Here is a 16,467-nt window from a genome sequence, read left to right on the forward strand (position 1 = left end):
TGCAAGGTAAGACACAGATCTACACTCTGAATGGAGTGGTTTTACACTGGAGTAACAGGAAGGAAGGTCTTGACTTGCACCGATAGCTAAGAATTAACAAATGGGCTTTTGAAATCAAAGGGCTTTCATTTTCAAGCCTGCCCCTATGTTGGGATGGCCGCTGTGCAGAGCTTCCTGCTGAAATAACCGATACTTCTAAGGAAGTGACACCAGCAAAGGGCTGTGCGCAGCTTTGTAGAGAGCCAAAGCATAGATGCAGCATACCTGGGTGCTGCTGTAATTGTGTGTGGCCTGTCTGTGTGGTAGGAAGTTGCTTTTTTGATATGAAAACACTTGTCTTTCGCTGTTTCTATTTTGGAGAGACAAAATAAGTTTGTCACTAAAATGGTGGGCAGGTTGTTAGGCACATCTGGGGGAAGGAGTTTGATCTTTTCTTGGAAGAATGTATGAACATATTTTGTTGTAATATTACATATTTTTATATAATGAAAAAATGTAAGTCTTTGTGTTTTCTATGGCAAATTTCTGGGGTCTGATTTAAACACACACGAGTTGTAACAGTTAGCACAGTAGTTCTATATATTTTTTTTGTTTTGTTTTTATTTTGGGTTTTCAGGCACCAAAACCCAATGGGCCAGGTTCCTGGGTTTATGCCTTGCATGTCTGAAGAGCTGTGACCAGCAGGGAACCACAAAGTGGAACAGTTCTGCCCCAGTTCTTCCCTCTCCCACAGACAGTGATGCAGCTGCCTGTGGCTGAACGTTCCCGTGTGTGGCTTGGGGAATCAAGCAGAGCGGTACATGAATTTCAATAAGCATGCCCCCCTCTCCATCCACAGTCCCACATGCCTCTCTCAATTTTGTTTCTGGATGGAACAATTAATGTGCACAGGTTGTGTGAAGCCATGGGCAGCTAGAATATGGGTGTAATTTAGCACTGCAGACACAGTATTTGTCGACAAGCATGTCGGGCACAGAGTCAAATTCAGTTCCTTTGTTATAAAGTTCCAGCACTAGTCTATACAGGTAGAATATATGCACTAAAATGCATTTAATATTACTGTGGGCTGCTCTTTATAAATGCTCTGAACAGGTCTAGATCTATAAAGTATGCCTCACGGTGTAGCTAGGAATAATCAGGCGTGCCTTGGATTAAGAGAGGAGGGAGGATTGTGTTCTAGGAAAAATCAATGAAATATTTAAGCAGAGAAAAGTAATTTTGTCTCTTTGATTTCATCTGGTAGCAACTGAAAATACATTTTAGGAGCCTTTAAAGTACATCTAATTTCTCATTCACTGCCAAAGAAGAAATTTCTCTGGTTATTCATAAATACAAGAGCAGTATGAAGTGGTTACTCATTTATTTGATATAATACTGCACAACAGTGTTCTAAAGTAAGAGGTTTAGAGGAGCTGGAAATACAAAGCATCGAAGCATAGCAATGGTAATATTAATTTGCAGAGGGCAGACGTACATGGCTGTAACAGTACTGGACAGGAGGAAACACGGGCTGGATAACAAAATCAGGAGCTCAAGCTGAGGGTGGGGGGACCTCAACAAAACAAAGAAATCAGAAGCTGCTGAAATTTATCAAAACATCAAACCATGACCAAGAAAAGGGTGGGGAAATTAACTAAGTCATGGCTGGAGAGGAAGAAATGAGCTATGAAACAATAGTTGGAAAGTTAACGTTAGAGTGAGAAGGACTTTCTAATTAAAAAAAATTATATATATATATATATAAAATCACTGGAAGACTCCAACCTCCAGCCTGAAAACCCAGAAATACTTCTCTGCATAAAAAAGGATACCTGTATGCACATGCTGAGTTCCCTGCCCACACACATATACAAGAAGCTTTAGAACTGGTGCAGCAAAGGTTGAGCAAACCAGCTGGGGCTGAGGACCCGGTGCCTGTGCTGCATGGCCTTGGGATGCTTGTTTAACATCAGCTCTGGCCTGGCTAGGCTGCGTGTACTGGCTTGCACTGCAGGGCTGATTCAGGGTAGGCAAATGGGTTTCCTTTTGGTTGAAACTAAACTGAGACGTGGCATGGTTTGAGCCAGAGTCACTTCAAAAGTGCCTGTCCCCGCCAGAGCTGCTGTCAGACACCCCCAAGCTGGAAGCATGGGGTGTGCAGCTGAAGCTTCTCTGTCCGGGTGAGGCTGTTTGGGCTTCTGGTGATGTTGATCATAAAGGCTATTGTATGCAGCTGATGGGAGCTCTTTACACACTGTTTTAGGTAGCTTATTTTTGGCAGAATGATTGTGTGCTGCTTCTGCCCCTCTCACCCTCAACACAAGTAAAGGACTGAACAGGGTGAAATTTCTGCAACAGTTCTTAAAATGCTGGCTGCTGGGGTTGACGAGTTCTTCACTGGAAGCTCACTTGTACATTTTTGTTGATTGAAATCAGATGACCCTGAGAAGCATGCCTTTCTTCCCTACCCTTTCAAAAAAAGCAGTGACCAATCCATTTATTAAATACTACATGGTTGACATCAGAAATGATTTTAGGCTAGGCTGCTTCCACTTCTTGTGCATCTGGACCTTTGTGTTTCCTCTTGGTTGCTATCCAGAGGACACTGCTCATGAATTGCATGGCATTTCTGAGCAGGGTATTAGTTTTGTTAAGAGTTGTGTACTACGTCAGAATTTTAATTTTTGTTTAAAGTCCCATTTGTGATTAAGAAAAACAGGAGCAAACTGCAATGTACTGGAAATGGTTAGCATCACTGTGCATTCACTGCTGTATAGGAAATAACCAGATCATTACAGTGCTCTCCAGGCATTTTATATCTGTTCAGAAAAGGATGGCGCAGGAGGCTCTGTACCATTTGGCGCTCATTTTATGTAAATGAGTGCAGCTGAGGATCGTGTCTATTAATATATTTTTAATTGAGAATACATCGAGTAGGCAAAAAGAAAGATGTTTACTCCACAGAAACATTACTGGCAGTCTTCTCTCCGCAGAGCATCAACCAGGGAAATAAATGGTGGTATAATAGTTTAGTAACTTAGTTTTATTTTTTGAAGTAGGCCATAAACTTCAGGACAGAACAATAAAAGCAGAAACTTTTCTTTGGCACAGCCTGAGCAGGGCAATGCAATAGAATAGCAGGGTGCTGGCCTGGCACAAAGTTGAAGGTGTACAAACTCTTCCAGCATTGTATGTGTCATTCGCTCCCAGTTTGTGTTCTCCACCTTTTGCAAGCTGCTTGCCTTCATGAATATAAGTAGTCAAATGTCCTTAAAATGGTGTATGGGAAGCAACACTAACTTAAGCCTGATCCCAGGGAATGTGGGCCAAAACCTGCTCCCAGTTCCACTGGTGAAAATGCATATCATGTGTCTGTGCCAGCCTGAGGCTTCATTACAGATAATAAACCCTGACTGGACTAAGTCACAGCATAGATGAATATATGTTTTACTTCAGCATTGGGGTGCCTATGTCCAAAATGCTGCAAGCTCTGGGAGCAGTTTGATCTAGGAAAATCATGCCATCTCTGCAGGAGACAGATGCAGTAAGTCAGCCAGCGTAATTTTTAAAATATTTTTTTTTTTTCTCCAAGGGAAAACTTTGATCTTCCATCACTGGGGAGCTGGGTGATGTTGGCAAGTGCTGAGCTGACCATGAGGAGGGACAGGACAGAGTGCTTGGTACAATGTTCAGCACTGAACATCTGTGATTTAAACTGAATGAATGCTTTGCTATGAATCACATGGCCTGAAAGGAGAACAGCACAAAGCAGTGGCACTTCAGGGCTACTGAAGTGGGACTTGAAGGAAGTAGCAAAGTCTGGTAATAGAATAAAATTAAATCAAGTAGAAGAGTTTTTACATCATTGTAAAGAAATGGTCACAATATTAAGTGAGATCATCCCCATTAACACAAGGCAAGGGAAGAAAATCCAGGTTTAGTCAATTAAATCTCAGACTGGGAAGTGGGGGAAGAAATACAACCAAGATGCAATTTGAAGGGGGCAGTGGCAGAAAGAAGGAAAGCATTTATACCATTCTGGGACTGCTCTGTATCCACTGTCAAAAAGTAGTTTCAATTTTGTACCATTTACCATTTGCTGCCGGAGTGGTGGAGACTTGAAATATGTTTGTATCTGTGCTTCTTTGGCCTTTTTATAAAGTGCTATCATTTCAATTTGCACTTGTGTTTTTAAAAAGTCTTGTTACTTCTTCTCAGCTCCAACTCTTTGTTCTCCTGGAATTGATTTGTCGCCTCTGATTCTCTGACGCTGCCAAACATGAATTTCCTGCATATCGCTTGGCCTGTAATTATATCTGGGCTAATCTGCCTTCTTACAGGGAGGACATCTAGCTTATCCAAATCAGCCTACAGGGAACAAAGTGCTGTCCATGCGACCTGTCTCCCAGGGGCCGTGCTGCAGGAGATGAGTTGGTAGCATCAGTACAGGGGCTCCTGCAGCTCTCGCTGCAGCAGCAGACTTCCTTCAAGTCCTGCTTCACCCCTGCTCTGACTTCGCTGGTCAAAAGCATCCCCATGCACTGTCACCCTTCACCACTCTGTGCCTATATTCTAGCCTAACATGGCAAGGTAAATGAGTTGCTAATTTTTTCTGATACTATGTGACTGCAGCAAAAGCATTTATTCACTGGAGGTGCCATGAGCTAGCAGTCCTTTTTGTCCAGTTCCTTCACAGGAGCTGAATTTTAACACTATGCTTTTTTAAGGTCTGTGTAATAGCTGATGTACTGTTGGATGGTTGGATAAGAATGTGTGGGGAGAAGCCACTTGCAATTAAAGGTTTAAGATGCTGAGCAGGCTGTGATGGAACAAAGCTGCCTTGTAAAGGATTGCTTTTATTCCCTGTAATGCTAATCTGGAAAGCATTACCTGGGTTTGTTTTTCAGATATGTACCCATTAACTAATTTTAAAAATTAATCATTTCCTGAAGCAATAAAATGGTAACATTTGTAGAATTAACAATAGGGACGTTCCAAATGAAGAAGCGGTGTCTGTCTGAATAATTGAATGCAACTTGTCTTAAGATACACACAGGAGCATTGGAGATGCCAGGTAAAGGCAGGTACAATGTTTTGAAAAGTAACTTGGTTTGTTTTTTGCCACAAGAGCTCTGTCTGGAGTAGTATAACACTTTAAAAGTACAGCAGAGTTACAGAAACTGCATTTTGTAGGAGAAAAAAGAGACTGGCTCTGGTACCAACAGTCCTGTCAGTAGCGTCATCTCCCCAGAAGCAAAGAATTAAGTCAAGAAGCAAGATACTTGAAAAGTCGATCAAAATTAATTAGGAAATTATAAATCAATCAATAATACACCGAAAAGTCTTGTTATGACCTCAGTTACTCGTTTAAGTATAAACAAGATAATCAGCTACATTTCCTGTCTAGAAATAAGATCATTGCCAATTAACTTAGGACTTAATTAACTCTCTAAGGTACTGAACTTTAGATGCATCATACACTCTTAACATTATTATTAGTAACTGCAATGGCTCTAGTACATTCTTGATTTATTATTATTATTATATAACTATTATATTTACACTTATGATGCTATTAAAAAAGCAAAGCCTTCAATATTACATTAAAGTTAATGCCAGCTAAAAGACAGAGGCATTAAATAAAAGCAGAATTAAGCAGACAATATAAGTTGTATTGAAACCCACCAATCCAGCCTCCATTCTTTGCTGGGAGGCATCAGCATAAGAGTTGATATGTTTGGAGGTATCAATTTTCCATTGCCCAGCTATAATTGCTCTTTATTTCTGGTCATGAGCTATTGGATTTGCTAGCCCTTTGGCAGCTCAGAGGAGTCACGGTATAGCACAGTAATGTAATCTACCTTCTTTTGAAGATCCTTGCTCTTTCTCTCTTCTATAACAAAACATGGGGTAATCTTGATTTTATTTTTTATTTTGGTCTCATGACATCCCAGCAATTTCTTTCTTCTGACACATCAGTGACCTAGTTTTCTTCTTTTGCTTCTCTTTCTGTTTTAATAACTACAAGTTGCTCCCTTCCAAGCCTGAGAAGAATTTGTTCTGTGTTTGTTAGGAATAAGCAGTCCAGCAGAACAAGTGTTCTGTCTGCAAACAGAGGAGTGAAGAGAGGAAAAGTTGGATAAGCAGAGACATTTAAAGCTGTTCCTCTGCTCAAAGTGGATGTTAGTTGTTCAGTGGTATATGATAAATGTCTCCCGAACAGTGAGTGTCTGGAAATAAACCTACACTATAAGTAATATGCAAGTGTAGCTATCGCCTCGCAGGCTGGCAGTAACAACACCAGCACGCATCTTTTGTAAATGGGCATTTTGTCTTTTTTATGACCCTAAAAAAGTCACTGCAAAAGTATTCCAATCTTTTATTTCAGAAATACTGTCACCTTGTCTATAAGTCAAATGCTTTCTGGGTGCCTTTATGTGCTCTTTGCACCAGGTAGAACAGGATGAGTGGGTCTCCAGCTCTGCCTTTGCCACAGTTTCAGCTGGCATCTAGGCACTGGCTTTTACTGTTTTATGACTGAGCTGGACAAATGAGGCTAGGAAAGCCAATGTACCTTTTGGCACTGATTATATTTACAGCAAGAGTGGGCTAACAGCAATATTTTGTTTCATGAAAGAATCATTTCAGCTTTAAGAAAAGCTCACAGCTCCCATGTGTATTATCTTGTGGTTTTGGGTTTGTTCGTTTTTTTTGTTTGTTTGTTTGCTATGTTCAAACTTAGGAAGTAAAACAATCTGGTATCTGCTTCAAATCTGGCAACCTAGACATAGGTGGATTTAGGATTTGCAGGGTTTGTTTTGAGAAAGAAACAGGCTCACAGAGAACCCTTTGATTGGATTGACCCCATCCTTTACCATGTCTGAAGATCAGGAGCTTCCTTGTCCAAAAAGTGCTCCTGTACCTGTTCTGTGACTGACTTGCTAATGATACAAGCATGCATGTGGTGGTGTTTCCATGAGATAAACTGAAGTTTGTTTCTCTTCATCCACAGGTACTAGGCTGGGGTTGTGGTTAGGATCTCCAACCCCATGTCATCTTTAACAGGTGCTTTATGCATTCAGTACTTCCCACACATTTTTCCTTTAATTCACATCTATATTGGTCTTCAAAGTTTAACATCTTACCTGGATCTAAGAAAAAGCCCCTTACAATAAAGGGGGTGTCTACCTAGGGGAGTTGATTTGGCAGAGTCTGTCAAATTAACAAGTTAGCTATTGTTTTGAAAAAGGTTGAAGAAATCCAAAATGAAGCTCTTTTGTTCTGGAATAGAAAAATTCATCCTGGGAGTGTCCTTTCTGGAAATGAGCCAGGAATAGCTCCTTGGAATAATGCCATGCGAGGGCTCAACCCTTTCTGCTGTCTCGTGGGCTGTATTTCCTTCAGAAAGTGAAGCAGTCAACACACAAACCTAGTGCTACCTGCAGAGATGCACTTAATTATCTTACTGTGTAACTTTTTTTCAAAATTGCTTTTAGAATTTGTCTGTGAAATAGTTTCACTATTAAACACTGCTTCATAAAATGCCTAGGGTTATCCAAATTCATTTCCTGAGCACTCTTTCTGCAGAGACCATGTTGCCATTTCTTTTCAGGAGACCAAGCAATGAAGAATGTCTTCTCAAATGTAGTCCTAGCAGACAGTGATACGTGGCTAATTACAGTAACATGATGGTGGGACAAATGGATCATTTCTGGCACTCTTCTGCCTTGCTTGGTGTGCATGGACTTGCTAGCAGAAACCTGCCTGGGAGGAGATCGAAGAGCTCAGGGTGAGCTAGCAGGGACAGGCATGTGAAATGACTCCTGTAGGAAACTGAAAATGATGCAGAACCCATTTCTTCAGCATGATAATTCTTTCTCTGTTGTCCTTCTCCCCTGCTTCACCACGCATTGTTTCCCAGGGTAAATCCCAATCCAACTCTGGGGTAACAGCAACCATTGCTAATGTCATATTAGGATCACATCAGTCTCTGTTTGTGCACTCAGTGGCTCAGCTGCAGCTAGGATGAGCGAGGATGCAGTTTCTGTGACATGTTTCTGAGTTGGCTTGTCAGTGGCTTCCGATGTGCGGGGAAAAATGATGTTATTGCTACTGCTGGGTAATGCAGAAGTACAAATATCTTTACAGGCATTAAAGAATTGAGTTATGCCTGGGCATTTGCTAGTTATGTGCTTGCTCAAGTCACGCAAAGAACCTGTTCAGAGATGGAGTAGGGCACATCCACTCTGCCTCCCTTTCCTGTGATTTAAAGGACATTCCTAATCATGACTTTATTACGTCTGCTGCACGCTGCTTGTATTTCTGAAAGGAGCTTGACTGAGAGTGCTGACATTTCTTAATGATATTTTGATCATTTTCCTGGAAATTATACTGTTAGGAAATGTGCCATGAGGAATACAGGAAGGAATTGAGAATTTTACTTTCAGCCAGACTTAGATGAATAAACTTCCCCACAGTCTGGGGTGAATTTGCTCAAGATATTTGAGATGTGCTTGAGATATTAGGGGATACGTCTGAAACTTTTACTGAATTTAAATAGTCTCTGGCTTAGACTCTTGAAAGCTTAACCACTTTTTATACAGACTGTTGGCATACTGCCTCTGTAGTCTTCAGCCCGCCAAGCTCTCATAGCCTTGCAAGCAGAAGTAATGTCACCATTGCTGGTGGTCAGGAGTGATTATTGCACTGGGTGCAGCAGCACAGAGTTAGAGAGAAACCTCCCCACATGTATTGGGTTCATGTGGCAAGGGTTTGGGAGCAGGAGGGCTGCAGGGGTGGCTTCTATGAGCAGAGCCCAGTAGCTGCCCTGTGGCACATCAGAGCCAGCTCCAGCTGATCAAAAAGGGACCTGCTGCTGGCCAGAGCTGAGACATGAGCGATGTCGGTTGTGCCTCTGGGAGAACAGATTTAAAGAAGGGGAAAAAAAACCTGCTGCACTACAGCAGCTGGGAGAGAGGAATGGGAATCAGCCCTGTGGACCCCAAGGTCAGTACAGGAGGAGGGCAGGAGGTACTCCAGGCACAGAGCACAAGTTCCCCTGCGGCCTGTGGAGAGGCCCCTGGTGGAGCAGGCTGTCCCCCTGGAGCCCATGGGTCCCACATGGGGCAGATCTCCATGCTGCAGCCTGTGGAGGAGCCCCCAGTGGAGCAGGTGGATGTGGCCTGGTGGAGTCTGCGGCCCGTGGAGAGCCCCCGCAGGAGCAGGACGCCTGGTGGGAGCTGCCACAAGTGCTGGAGCAGTCTGCTCCTGAAAGTTGGACCCCTTGGTATGGACCCATGTTGGAGTACCACTTGAAGAGCTGCTGCCTGTGGGAAGCCCATGCAGGATCAGCTCAGGAAGGATGGCATCTTGTGGGAGGGACCACACATGGAGCAGGGACAGAGTGACCACAAGTGGCAGAAATGCTGCATCAAGGACTGACCCCATTCCCTACCCCCCTGCACCTCCTGGAGCGGGGGGAGATAGAAGGGATTGGATGGGGGAAGGTGTTTTCAGTTTGCTTTTAGTTTCTCACTGCTCTGGTGTGCTGGTGATAGGCAATAAATTATATTAATCTCCCAATGTCGAGTCTGTTTTGTCTGTGACAGTAATTAGTGAATGAACTCCCTGTCTTTATCTCAACCCTTGAGTCCTTTTCCATTGTGTTTTCTCCCCTCCTTTCTTTGAGGAGGGGCAAATGAGCAGCTGAGTTTAGCTGCCCAGCAGGGTGAAACACCATGGTGTGCTGTGAGGAGGGAGCAGCCTGACCTCCCATCACAGCCTGCCTGGCAATTAATGGCCTTTTCAGCATGTTCAGGTACTCAGCTCTACTCTGGTGGCTTAGGCAGGAGAGATTAAACTTCTGGGAGATAAAATATAAGGGAAGGTTAAGGAAAGGGGAGGAAAAAATATGAAATGTGTGACACATTGCAATGATGTGGTTATCTTGGCAATTCATGAATGACACAGCAAATCCCAGACACTACAAACAGTGTTAATTCTGCAGGCTGTGATAGAATCCCACATTCAGCCTGTCCACATCAGAGGATCTATCACCAGTAATTGTCACAGAGAAGCCTATGCTGTTAAAAACAACCAAACAGCAATGGCAGGTGGGACTGGTGCCTGCAGCAGCGTTAGGTTTTCTTTATATCTTGTTCTGTGATGTTATGTGGCACTGCGGATGGACTGGAGATTGAGGGTCCACCTCCATTACCTACCAGTCTGTAATCCAGCTGCAGAGGGACTTCTCAGCTGGAAGTGAGAGAAATCCCCATCAACAGAAATGGCTCTGCAAATTGGAGGGCAACAGCTGAGCAGGATCCTTTATTGGTAGCACACACTGGATGCTAGCAAAAATACAAGTGTACCTGAAACAAGTCAAGATGATCTTTTTCAAACCTTTATAGAATCTCCTTGAGACTGAGATTCTATTGTTAACTTAATAAAATGGTCTCTTGTTTTGATGACAGACTGCATAATGTCACTGGGATTTTTTGTTGCATCCAGCATGGCCAAGTCTCTGTGCCTTCAGACAATTGAGTAACTGGGTTAACTCTGGATCAAGCGTGTTGACCGTACTGCAGTTCCATTTCTGATTACTGTATACTCAACACTTGAAACATGAAATGCTTTGCTTTACCAAGTGAGTTCATAAATCCAATAGCACCCATTTAAACCTTGTCGTTCAAGTTTCACTTCCAGACATGTTTATAGAACAGTCCAGCTTGGACAATCCTACCAAGGTTGTGTCTACTTTATGGCATTTAATTTAGTCTTTTCGTTTTTGCTTCCATGAACAAACATTAAATCTCTCAATTGCTTCCACGAGTGTGTTCTTGCAAAACTCTGTTCTGAACTATAAATGGCAAAAAGCTACAGCTGAGTGCAAATCTAAGGATCAGCTGACAAATACATAATGCACCTTCCTAATAGATAATATAAGCATATCACACCTGCAATTGCTCAAACACTAATTAATGTACCTATTGCCATTTGCAAATAGTACTTTTGCCCTTCTGCTTATTAAAATTCCCTTCTGCTTCAAAATTCATCAATCAGTCAGGCCATACACTCATAAATTGAAGTTATCTGAAACAAATATCACCCTTCTTTTTTTTCCTGAAATCCTTAAAGGTTGTAGATGCATGTAAAACAGAGCACATCTTTGAAGATTTTAGACACATGTAAAATAGAGCTTAGCAGAATACATACTGTTATTGGTGACTAGAACCAAGCAATCAATCTTAGAATCATCCCTGGAGTGCACTAGCATTTCCTTGCACATGGGTGCTTTCAGAAAGCAAGTAAATTACCTGTTTAGAGAGATTAAGTGAGTTGGTGTACTAACCTGCAAACTATAATTTAAAGAGTCAAAAGCCTTTCTCTCTCCACCCCCTTACACAGAAATTAACAACTCCAGTAGCATAATGTTTTTTTATACTGCTGCTCTCTCTCCAGTAAAATATACTTTATTACTATTTGGAGGCTTTATCCCTTTATGACAACCAGTATCAAGAGTAATATTACACCAATAACTTGGTTTGCTAAGTATTAATACAAGGGAAATTATGCTAAGAGCACTGTGTGAGTTTAATTGCAATTCACACTTTAATATTTTGATGCAGCTGTAAAAATGTAGAATGAGAAACATTACAATTCTATTAGATACTAATAAATTGTGTTGTGGAGGAGGATATGAGCTGTACTTGCCATAATGAAGCACATTCTACTTCCTATCTCTGATTTGATCTTGCATGTGTATGATTTCATACAAAGATTCAGTACAGGTGCCACAGGACTAGTAAGAAATGAATACAAGGTTATATATTTTTATTTCCAATAATCAGAAACAAAGCAAAAATAATGTCAATCATGTTGTTCATGAAGTGTTTGCCAAACAATTTTGCAAAATATTAGATTCCTTAGAATGAATCCCAATACATTTTTTTTTTGTAGGCTTAAGCTTTCCAGGTTTGTATGTATCTAATACAACGGTATTCTGAGGAATACTTAAACTCATCCCTCCCTCTTCATTTTTTCCTAATAGAAATGGTAATGAATGTCTATTCATCTCTGCTATTTTTATTTATAAATGAGGAGTGCATTGTGGTAGCAATGCTTCCACGGAGCCAAATCTTGCTGGCCCATTCAGTTAGCCCTATTACATTGCTCTGGGAAACCATGTGCTGAAGAGGAATCTATATTTGGCTCTGAACTCGTAACTTCAGCACATAATACCTGAATCTGTCCCATAAGAAAGAGGGCATAATCTGTGGTGTATATAGTACGAAAGTTATGAATGAGGTGTTGGCTATCTTACGGTGTTTCGAAGTGCCCCCTTTTGTGTCTGGGGGGGGAGTTATGCCTCAGTAACTCATTTGCTTTCAGTCACCTCTCCATGCTGGACAGCTTGCTTGGGCTACAAAGGACACTAGTGCTTATGTTTAGTAATGAGAACTCTCAGAGAATACAACTAGGATCAAAGACTCTTGCATTGGACACTAGATAGCTACAAAAGATACGGTCCCAAGTCAAAGGTCTTTCAGTTAAGGCAAGGGAATGACTGAAGGAGGGTAGACTGTGTTCAAAGATCCCTAACTTCATGACTTATGTGTTCTGAAGTAATGTGTGGTTGTTCATAGGATAAATAATGTGGGTTTACTTGGTATCAGCAGCAACTGAAAGGTGACTGAGCTAACAGTTTAGTCTTATGTTCTAACATCCAGACCAAAATGCATAGAACTATGCGGCTTTGGGCGAATGTCTGAAGAGCCTCTTGGCTTCTGCTAGCTGTGAAGCAGAAATAACAGTATCTCTCTTCATTCCCAGTATATTGTTCTGATTAACTAAGAAGGTTATTTAAGTCAATTTTTCCCCCTAGATTATTCCCAAAGAAGTGCATATTAGGTGGGAATGAGCCCATTTCTATGCAGAAGGAGCGTATTCTGCTATAGCAATACTTTCTGTACTATACCAATGGCAAGGACAATGTTAGCCACAAAATATTCTGGTATTGGGGTTTTGACGTCACACTGCTGTCACTTGATGGACGAGCTGATAAAGAACCAGCTCATGTCCTCAGGGAGGACAGTGGAGCTCCACCAGCACAAATGTTGATCTGCTGACCATCTACATGTAACCAATACTGAGAAGTGTTTTACTGGAATTTTTCCTTTGAATGTATGTGAGTCATCGCATGCAGGTAGGCAACGATGGCAGATCACCTGTTAACTTGTGCTCCTTCATGGAGTAGCTACCCACAGAGTTAAATCAAAGCTCGTAATATCAACGTTTACCTTTTCTTATCAGGCTCAATTCTCAAAGGTCAGAGTAGTTTTCCACTGGCCTCAGTGGAATTCTGGAGGGGCGGGAGGTGAGAACAATTTAAGTGCACACGTGTTTGGCCACCACAGTGTTGGCTCAGGTAGTCTCACCAGCAAGTTACGGCCTTTCCTGCTTCCTAGCTTGCAGTGTCTCACCTTCTATTCTTTGTGCTCCCCCCAATCTGTTTTTCGTTGTTGCTGTTGTATCCATATCTCTGCCTTCTGCCTCCACCCCAAGTCTGAGCACAGCTGACTGCACGTTTCTCTCATTCCCGAATCTAAACCCATCCATGTGTCTTGAATGAGCAGCTTACCGAGGGATCTTCTCAATTAAAATGTTCACAGAGTCATTAAACTAACTAATGGTGGAAACTTCAGTAGAAATAATGCTGTAATGAGACAAGCTTTCATCATCTCACTGAGGAAAACATATTTCACTTGATTCAGATAAATTATATGCCCCTACATATTACGATCAATATTTTAGCAAGACTTAGCATTTAACTATGTCATTTTTGAGTAATGAATAATCACGTTCAGTATATGAAAAATGAGTAATGACAGATATCACTGGACTGGTATGTATTCTGCTTCTCAAAATGATGTTTAAATTTTTACAAAAATGTTGTATAAAGGATTCAGTGACTCAAACTTGTTCCTTCTAATAGGTATCTATCATTTAATACCGTGACTGCACTTGAGGTACAGATTAACATAGCTATCTCTAATACAACATTTGAGTATTTTGACTGAGCAAAACTGAACTCAGTTGTCATTAAAAGTATACAGTAAAAATGGAATTCAGGAATTGAAGGACGGAGCAGACCACTAAAATTATCTGCTTGTGTTGCATAATGGCAGGAGTATTTAGTAGTTCATGGCTACTTCATGGCTCTCCTATTGTAGAAAACAGGAGAGGTGTAAAATAGTTTTATCAGGAAGAATGTCTGAATTAATGATTTTTAAATAATGTGCTAAAAACAGCAGCAGTTGTCCTGACCTAGGTGTGCTTTAATTTCTTTTATTTATTTACTTGCCTCTGCTTGCTGTATTGCATTTCTTTTGTTTAAAGCCCTCCCAATGGTTTCTGCCCCGATTTTAAAATGTTTATGCTTGAAATTACATTCCTAAATGCACAAACCAGGACCAAAGGAGCTGTTTTGATTTTCCTCTAAAAATGCCAATGCAATTTCAAGCATCTACTTAAGAAAATCTCTCTCTTATAAGGCCTGTTGAATGAACCATCAGTAAATGCATGCAGGTCTTAGAAAGATCAGCAAGCATTTGTCACTGTAATCCAAAAAGAAATCTCTCTATGCATAGGATACTAATTTTTTCTCAGTCAAGTAATCAGTCACTTGATTACATTGATCTGTGGTTGACTCTTTTCTTTCTACATCTGATCTGTCATCCAGTTTTAAGGTTGCAATTGGGGTGATAGATATTGTTCTATATTTTTAATATCCTTAGGCTGTAGTTGGCTGTTCTGCTTTTGACTGACTTCGTTTTTTCATGATGTCTAGCAGGGGCCTAAAAATAATTTACAAGCTTGACCATTGACATGGTGACTTGCTCTTGTAGCTGGGTTTAATGGTGCAATACTGTAATTCTATCTTGTTTAAAAAAGGCGTTCCTGAGTATACCATATTTCTGTTCTATTAAAGACGTGTCACTGGCCTCAATTGTAATTTCTGGGACTTTAAAATTAGGAACTTGAACAAGCAATGGAAGGGTCTGTGATCACTTAGGTCAACTCTTCTGTCAAGCAGCTCCCTACAGAGTTTTGCACTGATACCTGTAACAAACACTTTGATTTGTAGTCACTTATAATCAACAAAGAGGTATCCATTTTAACAGAGGGAACAGAAGGTTTGCCAGGTGTCCCCTCAGTGTAGCAGGTTGTATTATTTCCTTTCAATATTATTATTATTTTATTTCCTTTTCAATATTTGGTTATTTTAGTGTAGTCCAGATCCATTTCTAATGTTTCTGCCATTTTATAGAAGAATAGTGTCAAGGAGATCAGCAATAATCTTCTCATTATATTTACATAAATACTATTCTGCTGGTAAACGCCTTGCCAAGTGCAGCTTTTTCACTCAGAAAGTGAAATTCTCCCTCTGCCAATATCAGTGTTTTCCTTAGGGATGAAACAGCTAATAATCTATACTCTATAATAGGGAAATTTACGTTAATACCATCACAAGGCTGATGATTTCTGACTCTTATAGGACTAGTTTTCTACAATGGTAGAAAGGCATTCTAAAAATGTATTTTCATAAATTAGGTCATTTAAATCAGTTCAATATGTAAGGCACGGTAGCAAATTTTTCACTTGGCAGCTCTTCATTATGTAGCTTGGATTAATTCTGATTTAAGAATCCTGTTTAGTTGTTCACTTTTTTTCCCTCTCAAAACTTCACTTTCAGTAGATGTGGTGACACATGAAGTAGTATAGCAGCATTCGGTGCCACCTGCCTTTTCTAGCCATGGAGATGACTTCACGGGGCACAGTCACTGCAAACAGTAGAATCCCATAAGTGAACCAGATAAATGACAAGGCAGCAGTTTTTATTCAAGGAAAAGGATTTATAAACAAAAAAGTGAGAGCAGAATGGCCCCTCTGGCCCAAGGAAGGAAGCAAATGGAAGTTCTTCTTCTCACTTCTGGAAATAGATTTTTAGGAGCATAAACCATTTAACCACTTTCAAACATTTTTCTCTGGGGTGCCTCAGTGCTAGAGCTGTGCAAACGCATGGTAAAAGACAGTCCATGCCCCAGCGAGTTTAATAGCCCTCTCAGTTTCCCCTTGGCGATGCCGTTTTGCTCCTACCCTCTCCTCTTGTGTAGGATGAAGGCCTCTGCCTCCTGATTCTTTTAGCAGACCTCCGGTTAGCTCACAGAGCGAACCCTCTAGACTTTGCCATCAGCACTACAATCCTTTCAAAGCTCACCTGGCAGGTTTCCCAGAAAAGCAAGACACGGTCGTTTAAGCTGGTTGCCAGGAAAAAGGCTGAATAATGCTCGTTCTAGCTATTTGTTTGGGATACTGGTTCTCACTTTATGAAATAAATATGCCAGGCATTCATCTCTTGAATGAAAAGAAATTGCTGCAATGGTCTTGCGCTGTGTTCGGCAGAACCTTTCCAAGGCCTCTCAAAGG

This window comes from Aythya marila (assembly GCF_965140915.1).
Source record: "Aythya marila genome assembly, chromosome: 13".
In the NCBI taxonomy this organism is placed as follows: Eukaryota; Metazoa; Chordata; class Aves; order Anseriformes; family Anatidae; genus Aythya; species Aythya marila.